Source organism: Temnothorax curvispinosus, unplaced genomic scaffold (assembly GCF_003070985.1).
Source record: "Temnothorax curvispinosus isolate PA1 unplaced genomic scaffold, ASM307098v1 QBEX01018473.1, whole genome shotgun sequence".
Classification (NCBI taxonomy): domain Eukaryota; kingdom Metazoa; phylum Arthropoda; class Insecta; order Hymenoptera; family Formicidae; genus Temnothorax; species Temnothorax curvispinosus.
This window is the reverse complement of record NW_020228253.1, coordinates 339,275-360,062: the sequence shown is the minus strand read 5'-3', so window position 1 is coordinate 360,062 and position 20,788 is coordinate 339,275. Positions and strand designations below refer to the sequence as shown.

The following is a 20,788-nucleotide window of genomic DNA, read 5'->3' as shown; positions in this document are numbered from 1 at the left end:
AATAATTAGCTAATTAATTTTCAAATAGAATCGATGAATTAGTTTGCGATTCAAAATCAAAGCGCAATTGCGCGCACATATTTAAGGAAAGATCATAAAAAATTTAATATCAAGTTATACTACATATTTTATTCTGATAAATTACAATAGAAAATATGAAATATCTTGTAAAATATTTATCTTGCGATTACTTCTTATATTTAGATGCACAAAGGTAAGTTGATTATTGTAAGGGAAACATAATTCAAACCGAAGCTATCGATCAAGTCTACTTAGAACTTGATCCGTTCATTCGTTATTGAGATCTCAAAATCTCGGGTACTTGCAACTCGTGCGTTCGCGTAAAAGAGTCACGGTACGGTCTCGCTTCGCGTGTAAGTATACTTGGCGCGAGACACTACCGTGTCTTTTGATATATCAATTATAGATAAACAATATATAAAACGTAAAATATGCACATAACTAGAATCCATAATAAGAAAAGTCATATTTAAATAGTAAAAATTGAAAAGTTTATTTATCGAAAGTTGGTGTTGCATAGAACTAATTGTGAGATACATTATCAATAATAAATATTTTTCAATCTAAGCTTTGATAATTTTTATATGTACGGAGCCGTGACGAATAAGTAGACGACCATAATATATGATTAGGATGATACAAGAGAAAGACGAAACTAATAATATAATTGAAATAATAATTAGCGAATGACATATTTAAATGACGTGGAAGGCGCGCGCGCGCACGTAACATGGGCTAGTTCTTTTAAACCGCGATTATGTTGCGATTTCCTAAATGAATATAACATCATAAGTGAATGTTACAGCAAAATTTTCGAAGGTATAGATTTTTGTCGGGTAATTTGAACCGTGTCGGAAAAGGTAAATCACCTTATTAATCTTGCAAGATAATAATTTTTATCATGTTTCAAGGCGTTAATAATAAGTGTTTAAGGTGTTAATAATAAAATAGTTTATAATAATTATTATATTGTATATTTATTTCATTGTAATTTATTACAGTCTTTACCAGTTTTCTCCATCATGAAATGGATTTTTTAGCTTATTTTGGATAGCGAGTTGATAACTCATAGATCTCAAATATCGTCTTGTTAAGCTGTAGAATTTTGCTTCCACTATCTCGACTTTTCCGACATCATTATTTTTAACTTTTCGTCGTATAAAATAGAAATGTACACCACTTATTGCTAAGTATACTACACTAAAGTTTTATCTTAGTTTTACACACAACAAAAAGCGATTAAGAATCTGTTAAGTAAATTAACAGCAAAATAAAAGTTTATATATTAACCTTACGCTGTATGCGGTACGCGCCAAATTTTCAATTTAAATTTGTTATTTAACGACACGTTGTGCCACACGCTATCACTTTGTATGTTACGTTACGGGGACGGCAGCTAGTAATTCCACTGCTGTAATTCCGCTAATTGTAACACTTAATATTCTAGGTATCGCGGTGGTTCTATTCATAAGAGTATTTCACCTTAGCCGAACTCTATAATTTCTAAATAAAACAATAGAAATACTGGTGCTGCAACCTTATTGTTTATTTTTTAATCGCATAATTATGAAACAAGCGAATGCAATAGAGTCATACAAATATAATTTTCATTTTTGCTTAAAAATATATATCGTTTACATGCATCCTTTGTAGTTCCACACTTCTATCGCAGTCTTTTTTCCAGTTTCTCAATTGCCAGTTTTACTTGAAGTTTATTTCACGAAAAATGGTACTACTTCTTTCCCTTAAATGTATGACATGTTTTCATTAATATTAATACATCGATAACAATTCTTCCATAATTATATTAGCGTTACTTACTATACGAGGTATTAAGGGCGGTTGACTCTAAAAAAAAAAAAAAAATAGTTATTCGGTTTATGTACTAAAAAATAAAAAATTCTGGTGTAGGATAAGCTTTAACTACAGAATTAAACGATTAATACTTACGTCTGCCGCAGGAAGAGCTTCTGCTTCCGCTACAGGTACGTATATGATCGCCATAAGAAAAGTTATGGCAAAAGCAAATGACAGATATAACCCTCTCATATTTTAATATTTATTAAAGTTCAAGCTGTATTGGTTGTACGTTTGTAATTTTCTTGCGACGCATAGCGCTTATATAACCCAAAAATGCGACTTAGATATGGTTACTTCGAAGTTCTTCTATCAAATACTTAATTTTTTTATAGTAATTTATACGTTCAACACGTACATACATACATACATAAATATTATATGTACCTATAAAGTCATCAAAAGTTTTTGTTTTATGCGAGATACGTGCAATGTTAAAAAAGTGATAAAATAAAAGTTCCTTGCACGAACCTGTCGATATGTAGAATATGACTGTTAGATACATAATACACATTTATCTTTGAAACTAACACAAACTTTGCAGCCATACAGAACACTTTATTGTCATTTTTGGAAGATAAATTTATGATAAAATTATGAACATTTAATTCAAAATGTTCTTCCAGGTTAGATAAACGCTTGATCTTGATAATGATTTATTACGTGCCAAATCGTGTTCATCAATAAAATTAATCTGTTTATTTGCATTATTTCCATGCTTTAAACATTTATATAGTAGACTTTGAAGCTAGGTAAAACAAAGAAGAAATTAAAAAATATAGTTTCACATTGTAGAAATTTTATCTTAACTAGCCACACAAAAAAGCCTACAAAATAGTAGGAGAGAGTGGGGTACGTTTTGATACGGGGCACGTTCGGACACGTGGCACATTCGAACATTTTGAAATATCGTGTTAATCCGCAACGAAGATTATGCCAGATTTTTAGTGTAAATTGTATTATAAAATTTTAGCGTTTTTGTGCAAGAAACAAAATTTTTATGCCAAAATAGTATATTGTACAACTAGTGGAAAAAGTGGTCGATTCTGAATGAGTGTGAAGTTGGTCGCACGAGCGAAGCGAGTCTTCCCATGAGTTGTTCATATTATTTTTCCTAACAAGAGCGTGAAACAGGCCGCTTTTTGCGCTTGTTTTACAATTTTATTTCTCCACTAGTTGAGAAATGGCTTCATGTTTCAACGCTTACGTCATCATTGCGAAATGGATCGTTTTGCTCACTTAAAACAAGCGCGAAAAGCGGCCCATTTCACGCTCGCGTTAAGAAAAAATAATTTTTCGAGATTTTGAATTGTTTCTGATGTAAGTGATATAAGCCTTCTGGTTTTTAACGGAGTTTCTTGGTAATTATAAATTATCAAATGCTATTACATAATCTATAATCTATAATTAGTAATTTGACAGCACCTAACATTCAAGGAATTATTTTTTTTATTATTTTAAGGAAATAATGTGTATGTGGGGGTATATAGTATTCGGATAAATAGACTGCATGGGGCATATTTTTTCATCGTCTAAAATGTATTTTGGGCTATCTTTGAAAGCTACATAAAAACTTCCTTATTTTGATGTCAAATTGAATAAATCAGTATCTCCTCCTTGTCATGTCAAAAAACAGACTGGCAAGTGCTTTTTGAGCAAGCATTAACACTTGTCATTGAAGAAGCCGGGAAATACCAGTTTCGCAAAAGCATCGTTTAATAGATGAGAGACATGATTAAAAGAGTTGTTGTATAATATTCTTGTGCTTTATTTATTTGTTAGTAATGTCCGACTAAGCATTTTTCAACTATTTTATACAATGGTAGAGATGTCTGTCTCTTAAAACCTCAGATACCTAGCAGTACTGTGGACACATAGCCCCCGTAAACAGATAGCCCCAGTCTCTCCTACTATCACATACAAATGTGAGTATGATAAATTGTACATGAGAAAATTGCTATACCATATTAAATGACAAAATAATCTATGTTCAAAGTTAAGTATTCAAACGCGTCCCACTTTTCCCTATACATTAACGATAAATATAAAACACGCGCGTTTTATATTGTATATTTTAGTAGAAACTTCAAAACTTTACTACTACTGCATGCATATTGATAAATAAAAAATTTATCTAATTTAACATAGGTTTTCGTGCCTAGCAAGTACTAATATTTCATATTATAATGATATTCGACGTAAATATAAATATTCTTTTCTCACCATCCCCTTTGTCAGAAGGTTCACACAGAAAAATATCATTCTAGTCAAGGAAAGCAATTACTTATTTTATTTAAGATACACTTGGCACAAGTCTTAGAAAAGTTCAACACTTTGTGCTCAAAATAAAAATTTATTCTCCTTCCAAGAATATTATATAGAATATACATATTTAAGTATATGCTTCTCTTCCGTAGACTCTATATGGTAAGTAAACCAAATTTCTGTATTAATTAAATATTCTTGTTTGAAGTACTATAGACTTGCTAAGATTTCGGAATATGTTTCGAGTAAAAATGTGAAGCTTGTGATGACTTTATGATAGATTTGCGGATATATAAATTTATTAAATACTTAGAACAAATAATATTTACTTGCAGATAGTAAGTACTTTTCTGTGCGTAAACATAATCATAAGTTATTAATTGATAGGTCATTTTTATTATATCTCACTCTAAATACCACAAAAAAAATTTATATAAATTGACTAACATTTTACTTGACAACGGTTACCATTTGGAACTAATTTTCAGAACAATGAGAACAAGATTGAACAAATTAATAAATCAACAACAAAGATTTAATGTTATTGAAGTCATGCAAGGTTTGTGTTAGTTTTACAGATAAATGTGTTACGTATCTAACAATAGATCATATTCTATAATACGTATCAAGTTTCGTGCATCCTTTTATCATTTCTTTAACGTTGCATGTCTTGCATAGAATAAAAACATTTTGATAACTTTTTATAGAATATTTATGTATATATATATATATTAAATGTTACTATTAAAGAAATTTAAGTATTTGATAGAAGAATTTTGAAAACCATATCTAAATCGCATTTTTGGACTATATAAGCGACGCTATACGCATCGCGAGCAAGTTACAAACATACGCGAGCCAACATAGCTTATTTAATAAATATTGAAAAATGCGAGTGTTATATCTATCGTTTGCTTTTGCCATAATTTTTCTTATGGCGATCATGTACGCACCCATAACGGAAGCAGAAGCTAATGCAACGAGTCTGGTCAACCAAAATGTAAGCATTAGTCATTTTATAGTTAAAGCTTATTCTGTTTCTTTCTATAATATATAAACGGAAAAAATTCTTTTTCAGACTTCATCTGATATAGTTATTCGTTTCGTAAGTAATCTATATATATTACATTTTATAGGGTGACTCGGGGGAATATGCCACACTTAAGAAAAATATGATTTTTTTCCTATTTCTCTTTCTCTTTGAAGTACCTTATTGCATACTAGTCTTTTTTTCCTTCTTTTATCTGTTATTTATATATGGTTTTAATGAAACATATTGATTGTTTACTATTAAAAAAAAAGAAATACAAAAGTGTTGCAAAGTGGCATATTACCCACCCATGTGGGTAATATGTGCCACATATACAAACATGTATAGTAATTTAACTTTAAAAGGGCATTCTTGTCTAAAAACATGTAAAAGAATATTTTTATTACTTTCTTTGCATTTCAATAGTACTCTGTGTGCTAAAAGTAGTATAAATTATTCGGAATGCAATTTTGCAAAATATTAAGTACCTAGTCTATAATATTCTTAGCGCATGAAATAAACGTGTTTATTCAACATTTTTCAATATTTTTTCATCATTTTTTCAACATTTTTCAATATTTATACGGCAAAATATTTATTTATACTGTTTACAGCTTCCTAATAACCACTAGCAGTATCCTGCTACTAGGTTAGGAAGCTGTAAACAGTACTGGCATTTTACCCCTATCTAACAAAAGTAGTGGCATATTCCCCCAAGATGCAGTTTTATATTCGGGGAGTATATTCTTTCCATGACGTAAGCACCCACTAAGAAGGGATTTTTAAAAATTTGAACTCTAATGGAGTGAAAAGAGGTTTTCACGGATTCCTCAATATCTCTTAGGCCCAATAACATATCGACTTGCTTTTTGCTTACAAAGATTACCCATACAAATGCTTAAAAACATAGTTCAGAATTTTGCCCTAATCAACCCCTAAAGGGGCAAATTTAGATTCGGGGGTAAATTATAAAATCCTTCGCATACCATAGCAAAGCACGGGTGTATCAAGCTAGTGCTAACATAAATAGCTAACATATATATGAAAGAATTGTTATCGATATATTAATATTAATGAAAACGTGTCTTATATTTAAGGGAAAGAAGTAGCACTTTTCGTGGAATAAAATTCAAGTAAAACTTACAACCAAAAAACTAGAAGAAAGATTGCAATAGAAGTGTGAGACTACAAAGAATGCATATAAATGATATTATGTATATATATTTTTTAAGCAAAAATATATAAATTATATTTGTCTGTATTGTATTAAATTTGCTCGTTTCTTAATTACGCAATAAAAAATAAACAATAAGATTGTATTATCACAATGTTGTGTTTTATTTAGACATTATGTAACATTTTATTCTTATCATAGTTTACCGTTTTACATTTACAATTGGAATGCTTATTTTCCAGTTATATATTTTGAAACATCTTTATTTGTATTGAAATAATGCTTTCTTTATCTTTTATAATTATATTAAGTTTTTTAGATAATGCATAGTATATGATAAAAGTATATATTATGCATTTCATTTTATATTGTGCTTTATATATCATATAACAAAGTCTCATGGTTATTAATAATATGCCACATTATATAATATGGTTATTAATAACACTTTTTTGTAACATTTTAAGAAAAAGATAAAAGAAGAAGAATGCTTTGATGCATTTGCAGTGTTAATTAAACTGCAGCTTTAATAGGCTGAATATCGTGATATTTCATGTTGCTCCACTATCTCACAATATCCGCACTTTCTCTATGTTAAGACAACACGGTAAACTCATCCACGATGCTGATGAAAATACGGTAAAATATAAAAATTCATATAGCAATTAAAGAAACATCCACTTAAAAAGATACATGTTATTTAATTAAAAATATGTTATATTCATCCATATTCTCTAAAGTATTTCATTTCGCCAACATGGTAAAAGCGATTACTTACAGATCGTAAAAATGTACATTTATATATATTTATATTTACACCGGAGTAATCAACCAATTTATTTTAGAACAATTGATTTTATCGTAACAAATGTACTTATAGTCCTTTTCTAAAAAGGAGATGTGAAGTTTATTGTTGCCGCTTTTCCGCGATGCCGATTGGTTTTCTTGCTGCGCTTACTTCATTTGCAGCTGTCATTGTATATTTTGACAGTTGTGTATAATAGGGTTAATAGTGAAATGTTAAAGATAAATAGCGCGCGCGTAGCGCGCGTCTGTAGTGTCTAGTAATTAAAAAAACCGATTTGTATAAAAATAATTATATAAATAATTTTTTTTCTTAAAAATATATGCTCTAAAAAATTTGTAGAATTTAAGAAACAATAATTAGAAGTTAATTTTTAGAATTTATTTGTGCATTTTTACATTATAAACAATATAGTTCCTCACTTTTTTTGCTTTTGTGTTTTGTAATTTTAAATCCAATTGTGTTCTACATTATTCAACTCATTTACAAATTATTCAAATTATTTGTAAATTAAACTTTAATTTACCTTAATTAATTTATTCTGTCTTAAAGCAACTTTATATTATCAATTATCATCGTTTACTCTCTTAAACTTCTCTTCTCTGTTTTTCTTATACCTCCGCCTTTTCTCTCTTCCTCGTCTTTATAATTCATTTTTATGCTCTTGCTTTCTCCGTTGTCCCCCTTGCTTTTTTCTCCATGTATATTTTAAGGTACTGAGATTAAATGCTAAACCCAACATTTAATTAGACAAGAAAAGAGGAGGAAGAAAATATAGAGGGAGAAAAAATCTGAGGAATCTTCCTTAAATTTTTCAAGCTAATTAAAATTAAAATTGATTTAACAAAACTCCAAATATAAACAAAATTGTATAATTTAATAATTTTACGTAAATATAATTACAAGTTTATTTAAACATTTGTAAAAGCAATATTTCAGAATTTATAATAATTATCTTCAAGCATACATTATTATATTTACATTTAATACAATATTACGAAACCACATGTAATATTTCATTAAAATTATTTATAAATATAAATAAATTTACACAAGTTAAAATGCTTTTGGATATTATATTCAATTTATTGTAATAATAAATTTTTTTATTTTAAAATGCATTATATACCATGCCCACGGCCAATTACAAGAGCTAATCTTAATCTTAAAGCTTTAATCTTATCGTGCCATTGCTCCTTACCGCCGCGATGCCAGTATATAAATGCAAATTCGTTAATAACGTGGATTCTTGGGCGAAAGTCACGTCGAGACAAAAGAAGAGGCAAGGCTGAAAGATTTGATCACCACCGAGAGACTATCCTTGAAAGGGTCAATTCTTCCCATAGGGCCCCGCATCGGACTATTTTAGCGATAGTGGAATGCCATTATCGTCTGTACAGTTCTGCGAACAATTATTACTACTTGGCAAACTCAAATAGTCTCTGGTCGGCGGATACCAGTTGCCAACTTCAACGGCAAACATAAACGCGACTACCGGGCATAAGTCGAGGTCTTGGACCGTGTACTGTCCTGCGGAGAATCGTCCGCAGCATCCCGAGTAACTATATTCAAAGTAACGAATAACAGATACACTATTGTAGCGTCGCAATTAACGACACGTTTGCCAGTTAATTCGACCAAGAACAAAACGATTCCAACGAGTAAGTACGATAAGATTCTCAAGCGCTTGATCTTCGGGATTTAATCCTATCATTTGCGAGAAAATGGCACAAACTATAACTATATTAAGTTAATAACTTGGTAACTTTGCTTCGAAATGGCTAAAAAATTCCACAACTCAACATGGAATAAAAAAAAATAAGAATATAGAGAATTAAAGATAAAACAACTTTAAATTTGTAAGCAGGGTTTTTCATTCTTAAAGCGGATCATCGGATGTAATTTTTTTTTGTTTGGATTAATTTCTTAAGAGGCGTTCTCGTCTCGTTACATTTTTGCGGATTAAGTTAATGAGATCGTGAGAATCTTCATTTTCAGAGCGGTAGATATATATAGGCGCAAAGAGAAAAATTAAAAATTTGATAGTTTATCAAAGTAATTAAATCGCTCTTTCCTTATTAATTACATGTGCGCCCTCCTCCATCCCACTAATGTTGTCTTCTTATATTTATTTAAAATGACTTCTGTTCCTTGTAATTTCGTTTCAATAACAGAGTCTATTGGATGTGTCCAGCAGCAGTCACAGTTGTTGGAATAACGAAGGTGCATCGCGGAGCATCTGAAAGAGGATGCGCCGCGACAGGATGACAGGCACAGGAAGACACGGCAGACGCGTACGAGCATCGGAAAGCTATTCACGACGTGACGCTTTCTTACGAGATTGACGGGAAGAGGGACTGTGTAGTCCCGGCAGAGCCACACGCAACGGAAGAACTCCATTTCCGTCATATTTCTCGTCACAATGTCGCAAAATTGACTAGCCAGAAAACGGCGTTTCGTGACTGATCGCTGGAGCAAAGAGGACCCAGGAGGCCGCGCCATCGAGTATCGGTTCCACTTCCAATCGAACGATCGAAAGATCGCCACTATGCTTCCTAGGCGAGTAAGTATAGTATACAAATGCACTGTACGCTTCTAGCAGCCTTCCGGCGATTTATTGAAATTCCGACTCTGTCTCGGATGCTCCTCTAAAGCAGTAATCCACGATTTTAATTCTTCTAAAACTTCACTTATTGATGAATGTTAAATAATCGTGTAAAGTAATGAATTAATGGACGAGAGAGATATATTTACTTAGGACAATTGCAAAAATTAAGAAATTAAAAGCTAATCTTTTTACAACACACGTGCAAATTTACTTAATTAAAAATTGAATAACAAAAAAATTGTTTAAAATGCAATTAAAGATATCAATTAAAATTTTATTAATAAAATTTTGTAACTTTTTATAGTAGTTGTAAAATAGTTCTTGTTTTAAATTAAAAATTTTTAATCTAGATATTTTTAAATGACAAACAAAAATTGTTGCATTCAAGTAGGTCGGGAATAAATTTCATGGAAATATATAACATCTATTTTCGGACCTGAAATGGTTTCGTAATGCAACATTCAGCAAAATCCTCAGGACAAGCAGTTTCATTTTCAGAAAGATGCAGACGCGGCACGTTAATTTCCGCATGAAACATTCGCGGAGAATTCTGGGCGGTAGCCAAAGCGTGCGTATAAATAATGCGGGCTAAATGAAAAATTCTCTTGGGACGGGGGGTGAAATTCCACGTCTCTCTTCGCGAGACTAAACGAAATCCCCGGTAGGAGCTTTTTCGAAAGTGTGACGCAGCTGCGGCTACGTTCGCGAATTCTCTTCATAACCCTCTCATCCCTTCCATGTTTCAGCCCCCCCCCCTCACCCGTCTACCCTTCTTCTGGCCCGCTTTCCTCGGTATACTGAACGAAGACAAATAACCTGTGGGGTTGTTTGTTGCGCCATGGTCGTTTCTCCCGGAAGCGGAAGGAACGTCGGAAGACCACCTAGGGGATCCGAGTGACCCTTCGAGATGGAACTAGATAGGGGCTAACGTTATAGAGTTATAAATCGACATTTCTGCAAGAAATAATAATGGATCGTAGATTAAGAGATTAGAACACGCAGATAAAAGTTAAGTAAAAAGAAAGAATTATAAGAAATTGAGGTATTTACAGAAGTCGAAAGGAGTGAATGAATGCGATAAAACTGGTCGAAAGTTTATTTGGCATTCAATTTTGCTTAAAATTTGAAATTAAATTTCAAGCAAAAAAAATAAGTTGAAAATTCTTTTGGGTACGCAATTTTAGATTTTGAGGAATTGGAGAGAATTAAATCAGTCGACATGTGACAATTAAATAATGCGACGATATACAATACGTAATAAGGATTTAATTCGAGGATTTAGCAGTTCAAGTTCCTCGTCAGATTAAGTAACAAGAGCGAGGTGATAGAAACGCGTGATCCAAACATTCAGAGATTTAGCAAAGTTGAAGAGCTTGAAAATCCCATTTAAGGACTTAAAGGCGCAAATTTCCTTCGAATGCGCGCGCTGGGCGGACGATTTAATGTAAATACCAAAGGATTCACGTAAGTTTGTTAGCGCACATAGCCACCGGCGAAAGTTCGCAGGAAGAGGTAAGGTAAGCACCTTCCTGCATTCAAGAGAGTCCCTAAGCGACGATCGAGAATATCCAGCCAATGGCGATACGGCCGCAACATTTTCCAGGAAGCCTCCTGCATGAGCCCCCACCGAATCCAATTCGCGGAACAATAAGGAAGAGTTTAACCGGCTTCCACGAAAATGCCTCGTACACCTTCTCGCGAAACTGCGACCCGGAATGGATGTGGTGGATATTATCCTTCCTCAATTTTCCCTCGGAGCCCCCTCCGCTTCTTTTCGCGCCTCATTCCTCTCGTCAGGGACGAGATTACTTCGCGGTGAAGGACGAGGCATCCTCGCCGGCAGGGCTGCTTCTCGACTGCCGCCGCTTGATCCTCGACTCTCTGGTCAATTGTTCGCTTTCTTGCGCCAGCTGATCGAATCGATGGTACAAATCGTGAGGGACTCAAATGCGGGTATACGCGATTGAAAGCGAGTCGATCGCCGATTCTCGCGCACCTCTTTTTTTCCGGTGGTAGAGGCAAAATCACTTTGCTATCAGAACTAACTTTATTGCAATTTTTGAGATAAATCGACGAACAGAAGGCTCTCGGAGATGGAAACAGGATGCCGACGTGACAGGAATTTATCTGCTCGTCAGGACCCGCCGCGCGCCGGCTCGGATGGTCCTATTTATTTGGCTTGGCCATGAAAAATGTCCAACTGACCCTTCCACGCTTTCCAGTTTAATCCACGCTGCCCCAATTAAACTGTCACGTGATATTAATCTACCACTTGTTTGCACCTATGTCGGTGAATACAATTTCAAATGGGATTGACGAGTAATTCCTGAGCATTTTTTCCAATTTGTCACGCCGATGACAGAGAATACATCATGCTTTAGACACGAAATTATTTCATGACTTTAAAATAATGATGAATTGTAATCGATACTTAGGTGCATACAAAGAAATGGAATATTTAAGCGTTATAAAGCTGCCATTTACGATTTCAATTTCCCTGACCTACTGTATTTTTAAAGTTTTATATTTTAATATGTATTTTAAATTTTAAAACGTCACATTACTATCAACAGATACTAGAACAAATTAGAATCTTTCAAATTCTTTTAGAATTTTTATAAAACAATGAGGTAACCAACAAAAATAGAAAAAAACCTATTCCTACATATATATATATATATATATTATATAAATACCATTATAAAGTTTTGCGTATTTTAAGTTTAATATTTTCAATTTTAATTTGTTTGTACATGTTTTATTCCAAAGAACTTATTAAAAATTAAGTAAAATATAAAAACAACCTGACATGTGTTAAATTATGTCATTTAATACGTTTAATCACATTAAATTAATACGTTCAATCGTGTTAAATGATTTAAAACAGTAAGAAATGTTTAAGAACAGATTCAACTAAAATAACACACTTTGATTTACAGTGGGTTTATTATCGAAGAATCTGCGTGTATATTTAATACACTCATATTCAATTGGATGTATGCACTTTCACTGTAAATCCAAGTTTTACATGTTTTGTTGCGTGTAAAATGAATACGTTTAATCGCATTAAATTCAAAGTTAACACATCATTCAACCGTGTTAAATAACGTGCTTCAAAACGGCAAGAAATGTGTAAGAAGAGCTTCAGTTAAAACAAACACACTTGGATTTGCAGCGTTGTAGATCGGGTTTCGTTCAAAATCCGCGAACAGTTCTGCATCTCTGCTCCTGTCAGCCATTATCTGGGTCGAGCCACGATTAGATCCTGGAAGTGGAATATCTACGGACGTAGTATCAAATATTGTGCGGTCAAACATTCACGGACCGCCGCATCCGGAGCAGTTTGAGTTCGGATTTTGGCTGTGATAGCACCCGGCCGAATTAACTCTGTGCTTATCGCGTCTCAATGCTTCGCCTCAATGTTATCAAAAGCATTCTTGTTAGAATATGTACCTTATAAGTTAATCATTCCTAATTCAGCGACTCTTCAAAAGAAAGGAACAAAAAAGGATTCGTGTATGTATTAATGTTACGCAAAACATGAATTTTCTAATATTTATCAATGAGAGAAAAGTCTCCCTCTAAAACGGTGTCGACTTAAATGTTAAATATATAGACCTTCATATTCTAATTTGTCGACTTCTTTTTGATTCTAGGATTTCGAAATCTCAAATTCTTAGAGCCTGACTTTGAGATCTTAGGACTCTCTAGTTTCTGCAACGTTTAAAGTTTAAACGTTCGGATCAAATGGAACCTTTGATCGAAAAGCGTGCCTCGTGAATTTTAAACGAATTTCTTTTATTATTTTGCCGGCGCGGAATAGAGTCGGGACTTTCTCGGCGAAACGACAGGAAAAGAGAAGAGAAACTTGATAGAGTGTGTGAACGACGAAAAGTTGAACTTTTGAAGTCGAATGGAAATAAGACAGGCGGACTTATCAAAGAACCGCAGGACCCTTCAATTCGAAGTCGCGATGGCTAAGTATTGATCCGTATTTCGATAGAAGACTATAGAGTCACCTTGCGCATTATCAAGCATTTCGCAAAACATTTTGTACCGAGAAAACGAAAAAGAGTATGTATCTAAAAATCCATTTTTCATTTATTTTTTCGTAGTAATAACGTCCATTTAGAATATTAATCCGAGCAAGAAAATCAAAATTCATATTTTCCAATTTTTTTCTACACCGAAATAGAAATACAAACTTATCTCGACTAATCCACAATTCTATATAATAATAATGTGCTAAGTAATATTATTTGTCATTTTCAAATGGAAAGTAATTCTGCAATTCATTCAAGTTCGTATACGTATACAAAAGATCCTCTGTAACAGATCCTTCATGCGCGAATGTGTAGAGAGTTGCGAGAATATGAATATTTCATCCATACACCTGAGAATTATGCATGTTATTGGTACCGAATGCGCGGTGGACGTTGCGTTGTTGCTGGACCAGCTTGTGTAAGGATTGTTGTTCTGCGTGATCTATGCGACGCGCGTAAAATCGGAATAACGCGCGATATAGATTTCACGCCTGACAAATTTAATTACAACGCCGGCGTTTCCGTGTATTATTAATCAATCCGCACGGAACGAGGCGAGCGCGCGTTTTCCGTAATAACGCTCCCGCTATATTATATCATCTGTTCGAACGGCCCGATGTAATTACGAGATTGTCGTAATACTTCGTCACGGCAAAATAGCAACGCGGACGATCGGAATCGCGTTTCATCGGCAACCGATTATTTATTGCCGCGTGGTGGAGCGAAATAGTTATATGGGATTTAAGATGCACCGGGATGTATTATAAAAGTTATATCTATATTTATATCGATTTATCCGCTCAATTTTTTCGCGCGATCGTAGAAATAAATCGGGATTTGGGACACGCACGGAAAATATAATATTATTTTATAAATATACGCACAAAAATACAAATTTTTGTTTGTAGTATATTACGAATTATGAAACGCGATAGATTTTACTTTTTTTTCACATGTTGGATATTGTTTTCCTTTCAACTCTTGCAAAATATGCTGAAAAAGAAATCCCTCTATATTGTATGAAAAATACCAAATGCAACCAAAAAGAGTCTCTTAGGTAATTAAACTCAACAATATCGATTTTTGAATTATTGACATGATCAATCTATAAAATATGTAAAAGTATGCCCAATATATTAAACATATTACTATACAATCAATAATTTTATTAATGTGCAAATTGCTAATTATTAATAAAACTATGTTGACATTTTTGAGTTTATTGTAAATAAAATAATGGCGTTCGGAGCAACCGGCGCATCCGAATGGGAACGGGTATCCTTTGGCGGGTTTGTCTCGCGCGGAGGCAAATGTGGGTTAATTAATCACGCGATTTATTACATTTTCCCATTATTTTTCCTCGCTCCCGGACGCGTCGCGGGCTTTTGTGCAAAACAAAGCGGCGCCGCGGCGTTGCGGTCTTTGTCCGTGTCAGCCGGCTGCCAGCGCCGCTGCTGCTCTGACAATTCTTGCTACGCGTAAAGAAAAAAGGAGAGTCTGAAGAGAGAAAGAGAGAAAAAAAAGAAAAGACTTGTTCGAGTTAATTACATGCTACCTACAGAACAGCCGCAATTTTTCTTGCCCAACTCAGACCGGGCTAGTCGCTGCTGTCCGATAAACTCGCGCTATATCCAGCATTTCGAATTTATATTCAAATTATGATGTATAATGTCCTTTGTATCGATAACGTAGGATCAGTAACATTTCATGTAATATAAATCATGTGATACAAAATTGACTTTTTCTCATTAAAAATTTAGTTGTAAAAAAAATTTTTTTAATAAAAAAATTGGTATTGGTACTTATATTGGTATTTTTTGAAATTTAGTCTTTTGTTTAACCCTTAAATGCCACACCTCTCAAGAATCTCGTAAATGACACATGGGGTCTAAAAGACCCCAGCATGAAAAATGTCTCCTTACTCATTGATTTTTTGATATTTAGTTATGAAAATTATTTTCAATGTTGTTCAAGGCTTAGAAAAGAGAATAAAATGCTTATATTGTTAAAATTTCAATTTCAACATAGTATAAAAAATTAAGTAAACTGAGTACTGCTAAGTGTACAACCGGGTAGGTCAATCACTCAACTATCATCAATGGGAGCATGAGCTCCATTTTTGGCAAGAACATTTGAAAACATTTCATTCTAAAGAGTCTGGGGTCCGCTGGACCCCGGGTGCATGGCATTTAAGAGTTAATGCTATTTGGCGAAAAAAGATTAAAAGTTGGAAAAATTCACGGAAATACGAGTAAAATTAAAAAATTTTTTATTATTAAAATTATATTTTAATTAGGGCGGCAGTGTGGTCTAGTGGTAGAGCGCCAGACTCGTAATCTGAGGAACCAGGTTCGAGTCCACTAGAGCCATGAAGCATGGAATGTTTTTCCGATAGCTGCACCCCTTCGTGCAAGATAGGCTCTTGTGCGGAGAAAACTGGGCTCCGTCTTTCGGAAAGAGACGTTAAGCCGTTGGTCCAAAGGGTTAAAATGAGAGGAGAAGGATAGTATTGGTAGTAGATTGCGAACCCTGCGGGGATATGCAATAAATTACAAATTTTACAGAATTTTTACAGAATTATATTTTAATTATATGTAAAAATTTTTTTCTGCGAAGAATATAATAATAAAATCCAATAAACTAATTTACTAATATAATAAGTATTTTCTTATAAAATACATGTAAAAGGATGTACATAAATTTCTCTTTCCTATACGTCTGTTATCAGTAATTTCCCCTTGCCATCAGCAATCTGTCTAATCTATCCTGATTATTCTACGGGTCCGCAATCCCACTCCTAAAACCTGCTCGTCTAACGTGTCGTTGACAAGAGGCGCGACCGGAAGTGGAAGGCATTACGAGCAGAGAGCTCGTCGGCGTACTTATGCAGGAATTTAACGGGGAAAAAGCGGCTTACCGGGGGTAAACAGGTATAGCCATCAATCACCGGGCGTCGTCGTAAGTCTCATCCGCATCCGAACGAGTTCGCAGTTCCGAGCAGCATTTACTTTTCCCCCGGAACAGCGAAAATTTAATTGGAAAAGTTTGACGAAAATTGTCGGGCCGCTGCGCGTTATATCGGAGTCTTGTCGCAACTGTCAGGAAGGTTTTAGCAGTGCATTTTGATTGATAATTATACCCAAAAGGGCTAATTGTAAGTCCTGCAACTCTTTGCTTAGTTGTTTGGATCAGTTTATAATAGCGATTGCTCGTTTTAGCACGTTCCAAAATTATTTATGTTCAAAGAAAGACGCAGATTCTTTTTTAATTTAAATAGACGTTGTAATTTCCAAAGAGATTATAGAAATAAAAAAAGTAAATATAGCTTTTAGTATTCAAAGACTCAAAATGTCAACGTCTGGCGTGCTGATAAAAAATGTAAAATAAAGACCTTCTTTTTCCTCTCAGTATTTTATTGCATTTTTAAAGCTTTGTTCACGCATTAGATTACACAACCTCTTTGCGTTATAGAAATTGTTCGAACTATAATTTAGTCATGTACCACTACTATTTTAGCTGCGACGTCATGGGAGACACGAGAACACAAACGCCATATTGCTGCGCGCTGATTTCTCGCAGTGCAAGATACAAGTGTGTGTAAACGTAATCCGCTGCTTTGATAGTCTGGTTAAACCAGATTGGGTGTAGCAGCAATGGCATTCACAATACACGAACCGGGTCCAGCTCCTGAACAATATCGCTAATCAACACGCTACTCCTGCGTAGTTCTTCCTAGGCGTAGAGAGCACGTTCGGCTATTATTTTGTGAAAGTTTGCGCGCAATAGTGTCTTTTTTTTAATCCTTTTCCGCCGATAATACGCCGCTCATTATTTTTCAGTGATTTTTTTTTCGGCAATTTTTGCAACACGCTAAAATCAATTTCCGGTTTTCTGCACCGCGGGCAACGTCAGCCCACTATATGCTTTATACATATATGTCCAATACTTGTCAAACTTTTAAACGAACCAATAACGTCGACGATAATCAACGGCGGATTTGTCAGTAAGTCCGATTTTCTTTAAATCCATGATATAGTAAAAATATTTATTATCTCTATTTGCGTTTATTGCTTGAAGCTCTTCAGAGCTTGCAGATATATCTGTGGAAAGGTTAATAAAAATCCAGAATTAAAAATAAAATAAAAAATCTCGCGATCCATATGTCTGCTAAAATCCGGAAATAAAATAGAATAAATTTATAATTTCTAAGGTCCATTTCATATGCATACTTGCTTTAAATTGCATTTATCTTATATACCACAGATAAGTTTTCCGATCAACTTTGTATAAACGCTGCCAAAATTCGTTCAATATCCGCGATAATGCATTATTATATGGAGGAGCATCATGAGAATAAAGGAACTATCGTGAGACATCATAAGGGAGGGAGGGTGTACGTAGAACGATAAACCGGGCGGAAAGTGAATCGAGAAGACCTTCTGCATAAAGCGCTCGCCACTTTGCATATCTCCCCTTCGTGTTGTATTTGCGTTCCCGGTTTTAGGCCAGAGATTCGCGAAACGAATCCTTGCCTCCCTCTTTCCTCCCGCCGCTTTCCTCTTCTGCCACGGCGCCTTCTTGTTTTCACCCCGCAATCCAACGGGAACTAAATAGGCACTGTCGCGCGCAGACATCAAATGAGACCCCGTTCCCGCGGTCTCATTTCGTCGCAAACCCGCATCTCGATGGGGACAACGACGATGGAGGAGGTTGACGTAATAGAATTTTAAGTTAATGAAAATTATTAACTCAACTGGTTGTTATTGTATTAACGATCACTTCATATTAAAATTACACAAGGAGAGAAAACCTGAATATTTGAATAGACCATCCTGCATTTTCTGACGGACTAGCCTGCGTGAATAGGATGTTTTGTAGAAATTATATAGTTTATTTATAATTTTAAATTTCCAAAATACTAATTTTCAATCCAGTTAATTTTAAACTATATGCAAATTCCCAAATTCTGCTTGTTAAATTAAGAAATTCTACTATCGTAATTTTATAATTGTTTTATATCTTCACAATTTCACATCCTCTTTCAATTCTTATGTCTTCTTATTTTACAAACATTTAATCCTCTGTTTCTTGTATCAAGAGACCAAGGATCTCTAAATTTACGAAGCTATACATCTTTGTAGCCTTTACCTACTTCATTTTTCGGCATTGTGATGGGTTAATTGCCACGTTTCACTAAAAAGTTAATTAATTATGCGCATTACAATGAAACCGCCTGAAATTTTGCAATCTTCGAGCAGTTTTCCTAGAACTGGTTTCTATACAAGCGCGTAATTGTGTTACTATACTTAATCAATGGGCGAGTGCGTTTGTTCTCGCTCGTGAAATTCGAGCGCGTTCAACCCGGAGGGGGGGAGAGATAGGGGGTTTTCTGAGAATTTCACCGCCATTCAGAGTGCTCCTTATTCATTCTCAGACATCGTTGCGAGTAGTAATTTTACGCTCGGCACAATATCTCAGATTTAATTAGCCACTCGAATAAGAGCAGAAACAAGATTCTACCGTTCCCCACGCCGTTCCAGGATTTGCCACTGATGCATATATGGTGTCCTACACGTTTCTCTCTGCTCTCTCTTCATTCTCTCTTGCTCCGTTGACTTAAACTGTTCGGTTAATTTTTTAGAAAATCCATTTTTCCTTCCTTTAAGTTTATTATTAAACGCCCCAGTTTCAATTACAAGTGTTACAAACTTTCTGGTAGTATTGTACTCTTTAGGGATTACCGGGACGTATTAAAATTCTGGAAGGTTAATTCTTCTGCTCTGAAAAGGAAATGATTTTGACACGGAATGGCTTATGGCGCGTTAATTATTTTAACAAATGCAGTAATTCAAATAACAAATAATACTATAATAAACAATGGTACATTTTTCATTTAATTTATGTTTATTAACTAATGTATTTTTAATGAAACAAATCGACGGAGTGGGGAACAAATGCAATCGTCGTCGATAAATTGTTAGACAAAAGAATAGCGGAATGAGAAAAGGAGACACGGGGAAGGGCGCTAATGATATAGGTGCTCACGATCGAGATATAATTTATCTGTATTATTCAGTGCAACTACAACGGCAATAATGCGTTTGTTACGGCGGACTGAATCCTTTGAAAGGCGATGCCCGTCGATACTGTTCCGCTACGCTTTGACATATTAAAAGCATTGCGCTTGTAGATTTCGTTATGCGCTACGCGATCGATTCGGCAACGCGTTTACTATTAGCGCGCCCATGTAGAACGAGCTGATGTTGAGTTAACGGATGCCGCTTTTTACAAAGATACGTTGCCATTAAAAGCAACGAAAAAACATGTAGTCGTGCATGTTTTCGCGATACTTTTAATGGGGAATGTCCCCCAAGGCTATCGCCAATCTCCCATCTACGGATACTTTACAGGAACGAATTGATTATTCTGGTTCAGAGGTGTGAGATCTGTTCGAAAAGTTTTCGAATTTTGTCTTTATAATTTTTTGCGACTAGATTAGGTTAGCCATCAAAGGGAGAAAACGCCGTAATCGGTCAGGACTGGATCTTGCTTGTCCGAATAATATATTAATTCTTGAGTGACTTTTTACGTACAATTCTTATGCCCTGGCAGACCACGCGTCGTTACTTTCGGACATAACGCAGTCTTAACCAAAGCCAGAACAATACAATCACACAATTAACACGTGTGTTATATTGCATTTATATTGTTGAGTAGGGAATTACAACTAACCTGTACGTTACATATTGCATTGTGTTTGCTGGGTATATATATATACTATAACTCGGAAACGGCTCATTTCCGGACCTATATTTGTATGAATTTTTTTGCTTGTTTTTGGGTCCCGAATCACCTCCCGAAGTGGAGTAGGCGATTTTTCGGACACCCTGTATATATATATAAAATAGGATACTGAGAATACAGAGGAAATGTTGCGGAAAATAACACCCCAGCCAGAATTCGAATCTGGACCTCCCTCATTTCG

General features: G+C 34.5%; 1 protein-coding gene and 1 long non-coding RNA gene across 3 annotated transcripts in view; one reads left to right on the top strand and one right to left on the bottom strand.

Annotated features, from left to right (window-relative positions):
• LOC112468438 (neuroligin-4, X-linked-like) overlaps positions 1-20,788 on the bottom strand; it is a 222,402-nt gene that overhangs the window by 166,234 nt on the left and 35,380 nt on the right. The gene's annotated exons all lie outside the window — the stretch shown is intronic.
• On the top strand, positions 4,975-6,444 carry LOC112468440. Its single transcript, XR_003042392.1, has 3 exons — positions 4,975-5,143; positions 5,222-5,248; positions 6,271-6,444. It is a non-coding gene; the product is annotated as an uncharacterized LOC112468440 (long non-coding RNA).